Source organism: Euprymna scolopes, chromosome 38 (genome assembly GCF_053919585.1).
Source record: "Euprymna scolopes isolate OS-2025 chromosome 38, ASM5391958v1, whole genome shotgun sequence".
Taxonomy (NCBI): Eukaryota; Metazoa; Mollusca; class Cephalopoda; order Sepiida; family Sepiolidae; genus Euprymna; species Euprymna scolopes.
In genome coordinates this window covers 52,209,813-52,229,162 of record NC_136519.1, presented here as the reverse complement: position 1 = coordinate 52,229,162, position 19,350 = coordinate 52,209,813, and the positions used below count along the sequence as shown (strand labels likewise).

General features: G+C 34.2%; 1 pseudogene; it reads right to left on the bottom strand.

Moving 5' to 3' along the window:
• Positions 1 to 18,930: 18,930 nt before the first annotated feature.
• On the bottom strand, positions 18,931 to 19,031 carry LOC145263490 (U6 spliceosomal RNA; annotated as a pseudogene).
• Positions 19,032 to 19,350: the final 319 nt, after the last annotated feature.

The window sequence follows — 19,350 nt, the reverse complement described above, 5'->3', positions numbered from 1 at the left end:
AACATCAAATCGAAACTTCGATTAGAATCTTACTTCAATTAAAAATAAAATAGAAATTATGCCAATATAATACAAGATTGACGATAAACCAGTGAGAAATTTGTTTAACCGGTAATTTATCTTTTATAAAAGTGTGTGTTTTTTTATGTGGCACTCGTGCTGTATTGAAGGCATAGACAGGTACGTAGCAGCAGCGACATCTAACATATGCACATGACCAAGCTGTGGTGCGAGGTGACGTGACAGCGGAGAGAGTGAGAGAACGAAAATAAAATCGGAAGTGATAAATCTTATGTCACGAGGGATGGACAACCCTTCTTTTGCCGATTTTACGAACGACTCGAGGAGCACTCATCCGATCTTATTCGTTCCAGGGATTTCACCTTTCTTTGTATTTCTTCATCTTTTTATTTGCCAGCGATCAGGACGTTATAGCTGGTCTTCTCTCCTCACTAATAGCCCAAAACAGCTATGCCTCCTGTCGGTGCAAACGGTCCTCCCAGAATATGTATGCCACTGAGCGTGATATACGCTGCTCCAGCAACATGATCTATAAGCGTGCTAACCGAACCTACGCCACCACCTGAAGTGGTAAATTCTTTAACGGACTTTGGGGAGCCTACGGGTGTGATACCCCAACTCCTAACAGACACGGACATAGGGTGCCAATAGGTGTGACACCCCCGCCATAACGGGCACTGCGGTTCCACTGGATGTGACAACCCCCGCAATGGACAGTGGGGGCAAGAGGGCTACTCTCAGCAATGGGGTACCACTGGGTGTGGCATGCTTTCCCCCAACGGACTCTAAACCTGGAGCGTCCAATAAGGTTAGTGAAGCGAGTTGACCTAGTACTCTACAAGTGACCCACCGATTCAGAGACATGGAGTCTGTCGCCTAAAAAGGTACGCGAGTCTCCCCGAAACCTGCCAGCTGTTTAAGTCCTGTAAGAGCACTAGCCTATCTGGAAAAAAGGAAAAATTCAACAATTCATAATGCTCCACCTACCACGAGTTTACAATAATAAAAACAAAAACAAGTCCTTTAGGGTCAAGACATCAAAAGAATGAGGTCATTAAAAGCTTAATCAATTTATCAAGTTCATTTTCGTCACAAAGTGTTGCATTGCGAGATCTACTTTTTCTTTAAACAATGTTTCTAACAAAAAGGAAAAAAAATACAGTTTTCTGGCTTGTGATCAATGCATCTAGCACATATTGTTGGCTAGTTTTAGACTTTGACGTATATTTTTTCTTTTTGAAGCTTCTTCCATCAAGTGGCGTCCTTGTATTTTATGGAAAGATTTCAATAAAATAGAGACCAAACAATATCTAGAGGATGAAATCATATATATATATATATATATATATATATATATATATATATATATATATATATATATATATTTCTGTGGAAATATATTTTATAATATTCTTGCATGGGTGCCCGGCGTTGCCCGGGTGTTTTTAGGTGTATGTTGAGCAAAAAGAGAAAGTAGTATTAAGAAGGAAGGCTCGAACCCATACCGTAAAGTAGGAAAAGAACGGGGGAAAAACTGACGTCTTTGCTGTTACGACCACCGCCCAACCGGAAATTACCTAGGTTTTAATAAAGGCAAGTAAATCGAAAGGAGAGGATGGATTTCGAAAATATCGGCGATAAAAGTGACCCCTCCCTGTAGAAAAGTGCCCAGTTGAAAGTGAAAATATTAATGTTTTTAGCAAATTTTTCGATATTTGTCGTCTGAAAGGTCGCGCTTAAAAACGATACTGATCTTGTAAAAATCCGTTTTCGGCAGACATGCAATCATACATACATAGATTTATATATTTGTAGCTCAAATTTTCGACTCAAACCGATTAAAAAGCTTGTTCTATCTTTGTCAAATTTCAAATGTTTTGACCAGAAATTATCTGAGTAATTTGGTAGAGACCGCAGAGGTCAATTTTTTTTTTAACTTTGACGCCTATTATAACCCCTTAACATTTATTATTTTGGACTCAAATCAAGATCCATGTCCGAGGAACCTATATCTAATATTTCAAGTGTTAGGCCCAAGAGTGGCGGAGGAGTTTGGAAGAGTTCTACAAAGGTCAAATTGTTGAACTTTGACCCCGTAACAGCCAAATTTCTTGCCGAAAACCGATTACAAAGATTTTCCAAATCTCAGTACCCTGTATATCAAATCTTGAGTCTGTGGACTGAAAATTGACAGAGATATTTTGTAGGGAAATGTACACAGACAGACAGATAAACAGAAAGACAGCTAAACACTTTCACTTTTATAGATATATAAATGCCATTCCTTATTTAAGAAGCTCAATGTAATTACAGAACAATATAGTGAATAAATTACAAAATACTATATTCCAATATCTATGGTGTTGACCATCTTATAATTTATTCCATTAATTCAGTTGACATTTACAATTCTTGGCCGTATCGTTGTGCAAAATCGATAACTTAATTATTATATCTATCAGTGAATCTATTATGCCTTCAACTCATCAGAAGAAATAGCTAAAATCAATCCGTCAAAAGGAAATAAATTGCATTTTGACGTGATTCAAACCCGAAAATTTGGAAGAGAAGCTGTAAATACCTTATAATATGTTTCCATTACGCCATTTTGAATTTCAATATATAAAAATTATATATATATAATTTTTATTTTCGGGTCCGTGGCGCAATGGATAGGGCCGTTGGGTTACTGATGATATTGATAAGTGTTTTAATTCTACCCAAAATAGGCCGGAGGTGTAGTTGGCCAAAACGTGGTTTAACAACAAGTATGGAAGGTAATAATTACAGGGGATTCAGGTACGAGGCAGCATTCTTATCCCGGTAAATCACCCGAAGAAGCTCAGAGGATGAGTTGGCTGAAACATGGTGAAACAACAACTATGAAGATGAGGATAACAATCTATAAAGAAATAAAATCCTTTCATGTTTTTCTTATGAGAGACCTGCCGCTTGTTACACGCACAATCAGTACACATGCATCAGGATTCATGTTTATAATGGTCATAATGTACAATACCAATTTTGTTATTATCCGTTCTGGTGCATTAAAGTTATAATATGGAATCCTTGAAAACTATTCTTTTTCTAGTCTTTTTCAATAACACTAGCAGTAACGCTACTTACTAGCGATCCTGGATATGACCTTAAACTATATCCGATTGTGAGGCCACAGCTTGTGGGCTTTGGGGAGTGTGGAGCCACCCTTTAATTGTCATTGCTCCCAGGTCCACTCTGACCCGGAGTGGTAGTACCTGTTAGGGTCCCAACTATGGGTTAAATAGAAACCGACTTAAAAAAAACAAAACAAATACACTCTATTAAAAAATCGTTCTTCAAAATCACTTGATTCGGCATTAAATAACCTAAAAGGGTAGATATGCCGTAAAACAAAAACAACCAACTTACCAACTACTTCTGTAAAAATACATAAAAGTAGAGAAAGGAATGTTCATTTATCTTTTGATTTCTTGTGTCAGTTATTTTATACTACCCTGGGTGTCCGGCGTTGCCCTGGTGTTTGAAGCTGTATATTGAGCCCCCCCCAAAGTGTTAGTAGGCAGGTAGGTCCCAACCCATCACCTTGTAGAAAAGTGCCCAGTTGAGGTTGAAGGAATTAATGTATTTAGCCAAGTTTTCGATATTTGTCGTCCAAAGGGTCGAGCTTCAAAATGCTACCAATCTCGTGAAAATCTATCGCCTCTGTGGAAAGTTTTAGTCATACATACATACATACATACATACATACATACATGCATGCATACATGCATACATACATACACGCATACATACCTGTCCGGTGAGATTTATATAATAGACTAGCCTGGGTGCCCAGCGTTGTCCTGGTGTTTGGAGATGTGTGTCTAGCAAAAAACAAGTGGTAGAAGACAGGCAGGCTCGAACCCGTACCGCCAAGGAGGAAAAGAACGTGAAAATAAAACGTGACGTGTTTCCTCTTTCGCCCATCGCCAAACCGGAAGTCACGTAGGTTTATATTAAGGCTAGACAATCGAAAAGAGGGAATGACTTTCGAAAATAACGGCGACAAAAGCGACCTCTACCTGTAGAACCGTGTTTAGTTGAGGGTGAAGGAAATGATTTAAGTCAAATTTGTCGTCCGAAGGGTCGAGCTTCAAAATGATACCGATTTCGTGAAAATCCACCACCTCTGCCGAAAGTTTTAGACGTACATACATACATAAATACATACATACATACATACACACATACATACATACATACACACATACATACATACATACATACAGACAGACAGATGAGACTTATATTATGGATTAAACTTTGTCATATAGTGTGTCAGGTGGGAAAATATTTTAACGCGTAAAATATTATTTTCAATTTAACAAAGAAAATGAATAATCTTTGTTTTTACTTACTTTTTGTTTCACCTTTTTTTCTTGGTTTTCCGCTTCATTTTAATCCCCATTCCTTTTCTTCTTCTTTCTCTTCTTTTTCTTCTATTTCTTCTTACTAGCGGGATCTGTAAAAATTCTACAACGGCACCTTTCATATATAATAGATTGGTGCTGGGTATTCTCTGGACGTTTCCCGCAGATGAAGATCCAGCGATATTATTGTAGCCATGTTGTTAAAACTGTCAAAGTATTTATCTAAATAATTTCGTTAATGTAGTGTCAGAATATATCTCGTTATAAAGGTTTATCTCCAATATTCCTATACAAGTGGGTGACATATTTTCATTGAATAGACACCCGGAGCGAATGTCATTATATCAGTTTAGACAGACAGATACTACCCTTGGATCCTTACTAGAAGTTCAAAAATATATATTTTAGTTTCAGGTACGGCCTAAAAGCGATATCATTTAAAAATGTTTTCTATTTTTATATTGCATCTGCAATGATCGGATACTAAAAAGGCAAGATATAATGTCATAACATACTACGAACATTAAATTAGTATATCTAAATACTTATTTTATGTTCGTAGTATGTTATCACGTCTGATCCTAATTTTGATTAAATAGGAGCTCCCGATCGAATAATTTATAATCTGGAAACCGTGACACAAGTACTTACGTACGTTAGAGTTAGTGCAGTATTAATATGTAAGTTATTCAATTTTTCTCGTGTTTGTCGTTGTCGTTTTCTTCTTCATCTTTTTCTTTTCTTAGTTTTAGTACATCTTCTGTTGCCTCTTCTTTTTTGTCTTCTTTTTCTATATCTACTTTTTTGTCTTCTTTTTCTATATCTACTTTTTTGTCTTCTTTTTCTATATCTTCTTTTTGTCTTTTTTTTCAATATCTTCTTTTTGTCTTCTTTTTCTACATCTTCTTTTTTGTCTTTCTTTTCTATATCTTCTTTTTTGTCTTCTTTTTCTATATCTTCTTTTTTGTCTTCTTTTTCTATATCTTCTTTTTTGTCTTTTTTTCAATATCTTCTTTTTGTCTTCTTTTTCTATATCTTCTTTTTTGTCTTCTTTTTCTATATCTTCTTTTTTGTCTTCTTTTTCTACATCTTCTTTTTTGTCTTCTTTTTCTATATCTTCTTTTTTGTCTTTTTTTCAATATCTTCTTTTTGTCTTCTTTTTCTACATCTTCTTTTTTGTCTTCTTTTTCTATATCTTCTTTTTTGTCTTCTTTTTCTACATCTTCTTTTTTGTCTTCTTTTTCTATATCTTCTTTTTTGTCTTTTTTTCAATATCTTCTTTTTGTCTTCTTTTTCTATATCTTCTTTTTTGTCTTCTTTTTCTATATCTTCTTTTTTGTCTTCTTTTTCTATATCTTCTTTTTGTCTTTTTTTTCAATATCTTCTTTTTGTCTTCTTTTTCTACATCTTTTTTGTCTTTCTTTTCTATATCTTCTTTTTTGTCTTCTTTTTCTATATCTTCTTTTTTGTCTTTTTCTCAATATCTTCTTTTTGTCTTCTTTTTCTACATCTTCTTTTTTGGCTTTCTTTTCTATATCTTCTTTTTTGTCTTCTTTTTCTACATCTTTTTTGTCTTTCTTTTCAATATCTTCTTTTTGTCTTCTTTTTCTACATCTTTTTTGTCTTTCTTTTCTATATCTTCTTTTTTGTCTTCTTTTTCTATATCTTCTTTTTTGTCTTCTTTTTCTATATCTTCTTTTTTGTCTTTTTCTCAATATCTTCTTTTTGTCTTCTTTTTCTACATCTTCTTTTTTGTCTTTCTTTTCTATATCTTCTTTTTTGTCTTCTTTTTCTATATCTTCTTTTTTGTCTTCTTTTTCTATATCTTCTTTTTTGTCTTTTTTTCAATATCTTCTTTTTGTCTTTTTTTTCAATATCTTCTTTTTTGTTCTCTTCAACTTCTAATTTATTGTTGTCTTCGTTTTATTAATTGTTTTCTTTTATGTTGTCTTCCCCTGCGGTTAGCCCCCTATTTTTTCTTTCTCTTCTAATTCACATACTTTTTTCGTTTCTTCTACTTCTACTTGCTTTTCATTTACTTTTCCTCTTCTACTTCTTTTTTATTTCTTCAAACTGTGTGGGAATGCGGCAGTCATTCACCGCTCTTCACAGTTCTTTTGCGATATCATTGAACCGTGCAAGAAGCATTCAAATCACGTTGAATGGAGAACAGAGGGCAGCACAGACCGTGCTGCATCATATGATGGACCCTCCACATTCGCAGATGAGTGGGCCGGTTTTTTCCCCATCTTACCATAGCAAAGTTTTATCATCCCTACTCATTTTTTGAGGCAGATGACTGTTTTATAACTGAATCTACGATTATTCTAGGTGAAGTAAGATAGCAGCTCCATAAATTAGGAGTTCCATGTCAGTAAGAAGAAGAACACCCCTCTGGTCTATATCTACGATAATATAGGGACCTAGAAAAGGCTGAATAAGCTTTTAACAATTTTCATAGTTACCAAGTAAAATAACACGTCTTATCAATTAATAAGAATTATAAGAACCTTTCTACTAATAAATAAAACATCTCTATATATATCTTTAAAAGTGAACGTGTCTGTATGTGTCTGTCTCTGTGTGTGTGTGTCTGTGTACATTTCCCTACGCAATAACTCTGTCAATTTTTAGTCTACAGACTCGGAATTTGATATACAGCGTACTGGGAAAATCGATGTGATCGGTTTATAGTCAGAAATTAGGCGATTAAGGGTAAAAGTTCAACGATTTGATCTTTGAGAACTCTACCAAATTCGTCCAACAATTTTCGGTCTACACACTTGAATTTTAGATATAGGTTCCTTGGACATGGATGTAACTTGATTAGAGCCCAAAACAATAAATTTATAGGGGTCATAAAAGGGGTCAAAGTTTTAAAAAATTGACAGCTTTTTTTTTGCTCAACATACACCTCCAAATACCCGGGCAACGCCGGGCACCCATGCTAGTATATCTATAAAGTGAACGTGTCTGTGTATCTGTGTGTGTATCTGTGCGTCTGTGTATGTGTGTGTCTGTGTGTCTGTGTGTCTATGTGTGTACAGCAATAATTCTGTCAATTTTAAGTCTACAGACTCGAAATTTTATATACAGGGTACTGAGATTTGCGAAAATCTTTGTGATCCGTTTTCGGACAGAAATTTATCTATTAAGGGGTAAAATTTCAACGATTTGACCTTTAAAAAATCTAACATGTCCAATGAACCTATATCTAAAATTTAAAGTGTTTCGACACAAAATTGTCGGAGGAGTTTTGTAGAGTTCTCAAAGGTCAAATTGTTGTAACTTTGGTCCATTAATAGCCAAATTTCTGGCCGCAAACCGATCTCTTCGATTTTCCCAAACCTCAGTACTCTGTATATCAAATTTCGAGTCTGTAGACTTAAAATTGACAGATTTATTGCGTAGGGAAATGTACACAGACACATACACATATACACACACAGACACTTTCACTTGACATTTGACAATCTGCACTGATGATTACCGAAAGGATGAAAAATTATTTTCTGTGTGTATTTAATGATTATTATAGTAAATAATTATGTCAGATCCTTTAAGAGAGGTTAAAAAGCATTTAAAAAATAACTGTTAAAATTCAACAGCATTTCTTGCGGTTTACGGTAGCCGAATGTATTAGATCCTTACTAATGAAGACAGTGATGGGTTCTGTCGCCGGGTTCGATTCTAGCGACTGGTGGTTATCATAACACCCTGCACTGATGATTCCTGAAAGGATGAAACCAGTGTTTGTGGGTATTTAATAATCTTACCTAATCCAGTACGCTATGAGGCCATAGAGAATTTACTGTTTAGTTTTTACGTTCATATATTTGCATAGATTCTATTATTGACATTTTTTTAAATATATATTTTTAAGAAAATTATATATATATATATATATATATATATAGCTTGTCTGTCTATTTATTCCATTTTTTTCATCAATTACTAGAAAAATTGGGCTGAGACTTAATATAGACCTTTGTTATTATAAGGTGCAGCGTATCATGGTATGCGTTCAATACAAAATTAAAGATTAATACTTCTCAATACAGATTAGTGTGTAATACTATATGAGCACACATTTAACCATAATCAACCATCAATTTGTGATAACGCACTCATACTAAGTCAAAAGTCTATAACTTTTGTATTCACGCGTAAATAGAAATGTTTTATTGCCAGGTATGTCTAGTGTATATCAGGTGTACTGTTTCTGGTATCGATGCTCGTGTGCCGTCTCGTGGCCAGAAGGACAGTTACTTTTCTTTGTTTATGGCGTGTGTGGACGTTTCGATCTGCTACGTATATATTTAATAGTCTTTCTATGTGTATGTAGGTATTTTCACATATTCACGACATTCGGGACAGAACGGACAGTGTTTAACCATGAAGCATTACACCCTTGTTTGTCAGGCCACATCCTTTATTTATTGTCTTCCTCTCCTCTGGCAGCAGACACCTGAAATGAAGACATCTTCTTCCGAATGGAACACTGAACGCCGACATTATATTGCCAAATGTCTATTCCCAAACTCTCCACGTCTCGGAGTTTGCAGCTCTAAAAGTTTTCCCTTCCATTTTCCTTATTTGGTCTGTAGATCCTTCAATCGGACCACAGAGACAACTCCTGCTCTTTCTACTAACCCAGTGTCTGGCTAAGTCACAACTCGTCTCCTTGACTTCACGTAACAGGATAACTCTGATTTCTGATTTCTCTTGTCTTACTATCTCTTACATCAGGTAGAGCGGGCAATCTTGTTTGTCACGAACACCACATCGGTTTTTACTAAACCAAATTCCAAACTAGCTTTGTTTATGTTTTTCTTCTATTAATACCATTTTTTATAGCAACAAATCCTGTTATGTTATGGCGGACAGTGCCAAGCGTCAGAACTATTATGATGTGAAAATACGTACATACAAATATACTACGCTGTGATCATAGCAAAAGGTGCGCCACAAGACAGAAATAAGGGATTAGTTAATCAAAAAGAGTTGATGGAGTAAACATTACTAACGTAATAATTTTTCAATATCAGTTCTGCGCGTGTTTAAATCTATTTTACGTCTAAAGAAGTTTTTTGCTAGGTATGAATTTAAGGAAATAAGCTAAAAAACATGTTTTATAATTTTTGAGGAAACCATCCATCATTTAAATTATTTGCATTATTCGGATTAGCGTTATCATCTTGGCTGTTATTTTCAGATTCTGGAACCACTAGATGGTGATTTGAAATGCCAAAATCATTTTAATGAAGTCCTTTATGTTAAATATGGAAATCGTCCCAATGCGTGTATATATATATATATATATATATATATATATATATATATATATATATATATATATATATATATATATATATCATTTTACTCTCTCTCTCTCTCTCTCTCTATATATATATATATCATTTTACTCTCTCTCTCTATATATATATATATCATTTTACTCTCTCTCTCTCTCTCTATATATATATATATATATATAGTGAGTAAAAATGATTTCATAATTCAAAGTCGGTTTCAAAAGGAAAAACTAACAAAATCATCGATTACTTGTTTCGACACAATCTCTTTCATAGATAACTCAGCTACGTTTATCCCGCTTTCACATCTTATGGCGCTATAACCACACTTACCTCCTTTCTTTTTTCGTTCTTCTTTTCATTTTTCTTTTACTTTTTTTTCTCTTAAGCTTCGCCGTTTTATTCTGCTGTCGATTTCAATGTATGGTGTCTAAAATGTCATTGGACCTTCACCAACTTTCTCTGCTCGTTTTAATTAAAAAATATTTCAATTCTTAAATTTGAAGAACAGACTTCTCCTGTGGTATTAAGTCGTCTGACAAAGACGTGTTAGTTCTGACCGACCACTTGTCTGAAACATTAGTCTGGTTTGTGTAGCGACTGTATAATATTTTCTATATAAATAAAAATTATATATATATATATATATATATATGTATATATCAATAAAGTTTCGTCATGGTGCCGGCTGATGCAACGTTTACAAATAACTAAGTAAGGCTTATTCTTTAGAGGAAATTAAAAATTGGAATATAGCATACTGTTTACATTGTTTTTCCCGATTTTGTCCCTTACTTTTGGGCGTACCCTTTTTTAAATTAATAAATAATTGTTATAATTCTTTTCCTATCCTTTGCAAATGTTTCAAATTTTAGTATACTATTATGGATGATAACGAGTATCAGTTTTCAAGATGTCAGCTTTTCACTGCAGTTATTTTTAACAAATATTAAGTTTTAAATTGTTGTCCCTTAGTTTTGGACGCTACTGCATGTATATATATATATATATATATATATATATATATATATATATATATATATATATATATATATATATATATATATGGCATTGAATTATTCCTTATTCAATCGCAATTGCGGTGGGCTAGTCATGTATTGAGGATACCCGATGACAGAATTCTAAAAATTGCGATGTACAGTCAATTTGAGGGTGGTAAAAGAATTGTCGGACGTCCTTGACTTAGGTACAAGGACAAGTTGAAGAGTAACTTGTCTGCAGTGAACATACCATACAGGAGTCTTGAAGATGAGGTGAATGACAGAAAAGGATGGAGATCAAGGTGTTTTGAAGGTCTCCAGAGGTTTCAATCTGAAAGCTTAAGACAACTGAAAGAAAACAGAGTAAGAGCAAAACGACTACCAGCCGCACCAATATCTGCAGTATTAAATCCACATTCATGTTCTATTTGTGGCCTTGTCTGCAAGTCCCTTGCTGGACTAAAAAGTCATCAGAGGCAAAAACATAAATGAGTTTTAGAAATATGGGTTGTCCGAACCTCATACGTCGAAATCGACGGGAGAGTCCATCATATATATATATATATATATATATATATAAGCAGTATTACGTCACAGGAAAAGATAAAATTATATAGTGATTAAATAAATTAAATTATAAAATGAAATACCAGAACAGTTTTTTTTTCACTTCTTGTAGAGTAATAAGTTTTAAATCATGATATAATAATACTAACTACCATGTCTGCTATCCTCATTTGAGTTTTGATTAGAATTCATTATTCGATGTATATTCTAAGTTAATTAAAAATGCATGAATTGTTAATTCAATGCAAATCCAAATGCAAATCTGTTCGATTTCGATTTCCATGGTTGTGTTCATATTATTGCAACTAAAAAACGTTAAAAACACTCTAAATAATCTGGATCTTCATTAATTATTAATTAATGGCTGGTAACTATTGGTAAAAGTTCACAAGAATCAGATTTGTTTAAAATTTCCCGAAGCGATTTATTTATTTCTTTCCTCTCTTTGTATGAAACTATTTGAATACAATAAATTTAAACTGAATGTATATTGCATTATCACCCCTTACACTTTCTAGCTGTGGTCTAAAATTTAAAATGATCAGTTAAACATGTACATATATTAAACTTTATATATACATATACCGAACTTTATATAATAATAATTATAATAATAATAATAATAATAATAATAATAATAAAAATGTTAATAATAAAAATGTTAATAATAAAAATGTTAATAATAATAATTTTAATAATAATAATACTGATAATAAAAACAATAATGTTAATCATAATAATAATAACAACAACAACAACAATAATAATATTAATAATAATAAAATGTTAATAATAATGATGTTAATAATAATAATATTAACAACAGCAAGAACAACAACAAGAACAACAATAATAATAAGCATAACAACATTAATAATAATAATAATAATAATAATAATAATAATAATAATAATAATAATAATAATAATAATAAAAACCCGATTGGGAAGACAAAGAAACAGTAAAACAAGAAGGCGATAAAGAAGAAAAAGAAGAAAAACGGAAAAGTTGACAGACAATTCCAACATCATTTGCCCTATTTAAAATGGCTGCGCTGCGCGATAACATATTAGTTTTCAACCTGAACGTGTTGGTCTGACCGGCAACAAAAGACGAACAATCGAATGTATCATCCGACATTTGCAAGAGATTTCGTTTCGGTGTAGACCCTAGCCATATTTTATACTTGCCTTGTCCGCTTCGTGAACATTTTGCCATCCGTTAGCATGGCCGTCGCTGATACGCCGTGAAAGGTCGTAATTGCCGAGCGCGTACAAAAGACGGAATTGTAAACAAAATACGAAAAGACGTTTTGATAGCGAATAAATGCGACTCGCGTGTACGGTTTTCGTGAAACATGTCAGAATGAAGATTTGACGCTAAACAATTTGGTAGCGTAGAATGGCCGAGTAAAAGACTGGTTTAGAAATCCTTTGTTCAGGAAGGAAAAAGAAAGAAAAAATGCTTTAAATAAATGATAACCGACATTGAAGTCTAAGACACCATTTATTTCTACTTTCGTTTGTTTGTGTTATGGCATCGCAACAAGTTTTGCAAGTTATTTAACGTAAAAGCACAATATATATCGCAAACAATTTGTCCACATATATTAAGAACTTGGGCTATACGGCATATCAACGCCAATGTTTTTGCAATACAAGCCATTCTACACCTGATTGGCCTATTAGAAAACCAGTCAGACTTCGAAGACATATAACTGGAATTATATTTTCCAAAATATTTGTTTCATGATTTAAATAATTTGTCATTCTATTTTGATATTTAAATATTCTTAATATTATAATTCATTTAAAAGTGTTCTCGTCAAACGTTGTATTCTTTAACTGAGATTTAAACACACACAAAAAAAGATTTAAATAAAAATATTGCACCCGGTAAGGGAGGAAGCCACTTGATGTATGGAGTAAAAAATAGTACTTCAAGATCAAAAACTTGCCAACAATAAGTGTCAGATGTAATCAATTTTGATCCAGAAAACAATAATTGTTCCCTCTTTCTAATGAAATATCGCACCTGGAATACAAAAAGACAAAAGTGACGCGTGAATTACGCAGCTGCCGAAGTTAAACCTAAGATCCACTTTCAATTTTTCGTGAATTTAAAAACATACAGATACATATAAAAATATATAAGGACAGAGTTTGGATGCCTACTAGAGATAAGGGGTTTGTCAAGACAATCTGGTCTGAGGAGACTTTCCCCTACAAGTAAAACCTGACTAAATATTCAAAATAACGAAGTATTCGAAGTCAGATAAGATCCTCTCGAAACAGCCTACCTGGACTGGTGTTTATGATGGTTGCTGTACTTTTCTAAATGATTTTTGCCTATAGTAATGAAACTGAGATGAATACTCCACCAGACAAGATTAATTCTTGAACTAAGATTAAGTAAGACACACAAAAAAATTATTGAATAAAAACAAAAGAAAGATGTACTATGCCGTAGGTAACTGATTAATAACTTTCTTCGGGCCAAGATCAAAGTGTAGTATCTATTCTTGAGATGATGCACTTAAATTTTTGTTCTCTCTCTCTGAGGTGAGGAGTAGTCCTTCACGACTGAGTCAATTTTTAATTTTTGTTCCTTTACTCCATGTTAAAAAACGACCCTGGTGTATAACTCTGTCCCGTCGGGAGGCTTTGTAAATAGTAACTTTCCTGTGGCCAAGATCAAAGTGTAGTATCTGATCTGATACAGATAAAATACATCATAAACTTTAACAACACACAGCATGATACTTCAAGTTTTTGTTCTTGGTTAGTGGATGAGAAATCATTCACGACTGAGACAATTTTTATTTTTGTTCTTTCCCTCACATTAAAAACCGATCTTGGTGTCTAACTCTGCCCTTGTGGGGAGGCAAGTAAAAAGGGACTCAATGATTGAGAGATAAAAGAGACCCATAATAGAATAGACGAATATTTATGCATCTCATATGGAGATCAGGTGTCAGCCTCTTGATACTTGAGAATTTCGTTTGATGGAGAATGAAATAAGAATGAAAATATATTTATAGCATGTGGGCTACACAGTAACATTTATGTTTCATTCGCGAAAAAATCATCAGGCTAATTCTGTGGTTGAATATTTTGCGATAGCTTTAATATGAACTTTTTTTTTTAATTTTAAATAAGACTCATTGGTTTTATTTATTCTTTTCAGGATTTCCTTTCTATCTCCCAATAAATGAGAAGGTCTTTGTTTGGACGTGTCAAACATTCTTGTGAGTCATGCACATGCAAACTATTACGATCCTTAAACATTTGGAACTTGACATAAATTTACAAATAAAAATGAGAACTTAATAAATTTTTGACATAGACTACCCTTTCGATATCACAGTGCAAGAGAAAGAACACGAAAAAAAGAATAAATAGCAAGATCTAAAGTGGGAATTATTAACCTATGAAAATATGAAAAAGTCAAGCTGATTACCATAGTAATTGATACGCTTGAGACCATAACGAAAATACACCACAAATAGTTTAAACAGATTGATTAGGCAGTTTGTTTCCAATGTTGCAAACGATTTGCCTAAATGATACGAGAGACGTGTTAGGGTACAAATTGAATGTCTAAAGTGAAAGAAATTCGTCTGAATCATATTATTTGGATTCATCGGATTACTGTTCTCATTATGAATGTCATTTACCCAATATTTCGGTCGATATAACCTCCGACCGTCTTCATGTGTATCTTGTCCTACTCGGGAACGTGTCTGTCGAGCTGGGAAATATAGACGGAATTTCAAACGGAACCCTTCTTTTACTTCACGGGGGTAGCATGCTCTCGTTCGGTCAGCCATAACTGATAGAAGTCCTAAGTATTTCGTAATTGTATTTTTCGGTTGCCGACACTGAGCACAGTTATATCCTATAACTGTAAAAGCTACAATTCCGCCATGCCTTGAGTACTGTTACCACATCTGGATCTGCGCATCTACCACTAATATCTCACGCTTAAAAAGAGTACGAAAACAATTCACACACCTAATAAGTCCCGCATTATATGCCTAGCTACAACCTCTGTCATATCGTCGCAATGTTACATTATTTGCCTGTCTTACAAGTAATTTAATGGAATCTGATCAGCTAACCCGACAAGCGGCGGAATCTTACCCCTTCACTGTCACTTGATAACAGAAATCTCTCTACTCTAATAGTTTGTTCCCGCGAACTGCTTGATGTTGGAAATTCTTTTTATTCCTGCTCCTCTGACGGTACTCACATGCAAAAGTTTAACTGCGAACAGATATCTTGCGGCTCAACTACCAACACAGTCCTGTTAGACATGATCTCAAATAGTTGTCCCTGACGTCACAGTGGCATGAGGCCTTGGTTGGGGCGAAAAAGAGTAAAAAAAAAACTATCCGAAATTCAAGTATTTGTTTCTTTTTGGAATGAATAACAAACTGTTATCATGTTTTTATCACTATTTATGCTCCCAAAACTATCGATTTAATATCGCAGATTTGATTTATGAACGAAAAACATTGTAGTGATTTTTATTGAAAAGCAAAAAAGGTTGATATAAAGATGAATTAATAATTTATCAAGAATAATGGATTTATAATCGGTTTAATGTAATACGTCTCAGAAGCAAATGGATAGCAAATGGACATTATATCTTCAAAAATGTATGCAATGATTATTGTGTATACACACTTATTCAAATTAGTATAAAACGTGTAACAGCGCGGACGCGCGCACGCAAATACATGCAAAATGACGTCACTGGTAAGGAAAAAGAAAGAATATAAAGTCGATCACGTTAGAGACGGGAATGCCGTTCGATGTGAAGTTAAATGCGTGATTGGCGTACGAGAGCATGTTCGGGAGGACGATCACTTGACGGACACCACAGCAGTAACGTGAGAATGAAGACAACGTTACACATGGAGTTTATATTACCTTCATATTGAGATACATGCACGCGTATAATTAATTTGCACTTGTACATTTTCACTTTCTTTAGTTTTCATTTTTAAAATTATAAAGACGTAGAGACAGTCATGCAATTAACTTTGGAAATACACTGTTCGTGGTTTTTATATATTTCTTAATTTTAATTTAGTACGAAAACTATCAATAAGTCTAAAGAAATACACCAATAGATAACATGTTCGTTAAAATTGATTTAATTTAATAAATGTCCACGAAAGTAAAGCTATATGGTGTGTTAATCTATTCATTTCTTTATTCTAATTTCGGAAAATTGTCGCCAAAAATCCCGTAAATTTCGTAGTTGCCTCCCCTTGTCTCGAATCGAACTATTCCAACAATGGCAAAAAAAAAAAAAAAATGGTAAAATACAAAATGCTATATATTCCACGTACTAAACAGTTTTGTTATTGGTGTTTCATACATATTATAAAAAATTTAACAAACTTTCGATGCATTTAAATTTTCACGAAAGCTTTCAATCTTCGATTAATCGCCGTTGTATAAAATAAATTAAAAAATAGTACACAATGTAATCTATTATACTTGGTATATATATTCCGAAATTTATATTGATCTGTTAATGATTTTAAAAGTGAATTAGTTTACATGAAATATATAAATACAAGGGCCATGCAATAAGTAATGGCACAGACACACAGAGCCAGGCACGTCCAAGGATGGAATACTGTTGCCACATCTGGGCAGGAGCTGCTAGAAAGGACTTGGCCTGCCTTGATAGAGTTCAAAATAGACTTCGTAGCCTCGTAGGAGATATCCTTTTCTCTTCCTTGCAACCTCTATCTTACAGAAGAGACGTTGCGAGTTTGTCTCTGATGTATCGTTATTTTCATGGAAAGTGTTCGACTGAGCTTCTATGGTCCCCCCTCGCCAAACTTTCACAAGAAACACTCGTCTAGCTGTAAACACTATCAATAATTCCCCCACCCTTTATCTGTGCCTAAACCTAAACGTAGATTCCATGAACAAAGCTTCTTTCTTAGAACTGCACGCCTGTGGAATTGTCTTCCGTTTTCCTGCTTTCCGGCTGACTACAATATGGTTGTGTTCAAGTCTAACGTAAAAAAGTTCTTGATGAGCCGTTCCATATAAGTTATCAAATTTACCAAATTTTCATTACTAATGATTTCTAACTATATTGTCAAATTTCTAATGTACACTCTTTAACCCTTATCCTTAAGGAGCCTCTTGGCCTTGATAATGTGGTCATGCCTATGTAAAAAAAACTTCCCATAGTAGTAGAGAAACGAAACTTGGCACAGTGATTCGTCTTTCTCTACATAGAAACCACCCTGAGTTATGCATTTCTCCCATCGTTTGATGCAGCTCTGAGACCGTTTTTGTAGAATACCCCAGATTGGTCCTCCAACCACGACGTGACTTCAGAAATCAAAGCTGCATCATCTGAGAAACGCTTTTCTTTAAAATACAACTTCATGGCTGGGAAGAGGTGAAAGTCAGAGGGTGCAAGGCCAGGAGAGTAGGGAGGATGGGAAAGATTTCATAACCACACGCCCGGGGCTTCTGATCTGACGACATGCGAGTTGTGGATCGGAGTTTTGTCATGCAGGAGGAGAGTACCTTTGCTGATCTTGCCCCGTCTCTTGATTTTGATAGCTTCCCTTAATTTCCTCAAAAGTGAAGCATAATAGGCTCCTGTAATTGTGCTACCCGTTGCCAGGAAATCTGTCATCACTACTCCGTCCTGGTCCCAGAAGACTGTGAGCGTGACCTTGCCAGCGGAGGGCTGCACACTTGCCTTCTCTGGAGGTGGTGAGTCCAAGTGCTTCCACTGCATTGACTGAGTTTTGATCTATGGATTATAGTGATTGACCCAGGTTTCAATCGGTGTAATAAGTCTTTTGAAAAACTTTGACTCATCTTCTTGGCACATCTCCAAATTCATACTCGAGCAGTCGACGCGTTCTCGCTTCTGAAATAGTGTGAGCACTCTAGGAATCCATCTGGCAGATACCTTATGCATATGCAAATGGTCATGAATGATAGTTTCCACAGACCCTGTACTAATTCTGACATCTTGGGCTATTTGACGCATAGTAATGCGCCGATCTTCCAAAATGGCAGCCTCAACTTGACGGACAGATGCCTCATCAATGGCAAAGGGGGGGACCAGGTCTGGGAGCTGTTTCCACAGACTTCCGGCCATGTTTGAATTCACGTTGCCAGCGTTTTACAAGGTCATTTCATCAAAAGTCTCCTGTGCTGTGCGTCCCTTCAAATACAAAAACCGGATCGCTGCTCGACATTCAACAGGCTCCATTTCAGCCTGACTCAATTCAAACACCTGTAAAATATAATCCACAATTAGTTCAGGGCTGTAATTTGCCACATAACCCGTACATATATAAATCATTGCACATGCAAAATTTCAGCTAGATCAGACAGACAACTGGAAGTTGTTAGGGGCATTACTTATTGCACGACCTTCGTATTTACTGTTACCTATATATATATATATATATATATATATATATATATATATATATATATATATATTTAAATGAGAGGGTCTCCAACAATGTGTATTTTTAACATTATTTTATTATTCTGTGTCTTGGTTATTCATTGAAAATTACGTTTAGATCATTGTAATGGTGTTTTTAAATCATTGAAATAGTTTTAAAAAATAATGAGCGTGTCATCCTTGCGCAACCTCCATGCTAATCTTCTCTGTATCCTTCCAATTTTAGTATATGTACTGCCAAAGCGTATATATATATATATATATATATATATATATATATATATATAAATGTAAATTTGGTTCGTTAAAAGCGAATAAAACCATATTTCTACGTTACCAATTTATTTGAAATTTTCAGACAACCCATCTTTAGAGTCGAGGTATGTTTTTATGTTATTACAATAAATTTACCTCGCGAATTATTAAAATATTAAATAAAATAAATATATTTTTTAAAAACATTACTGCGAATCTGTTCTGTTGATAAAACTGAACTTCCGGTTCGATTCATTTCACAGCCACAAATTGACGAAAGATTTCATTTTCTGTTAACTCGATAAGTAAAAA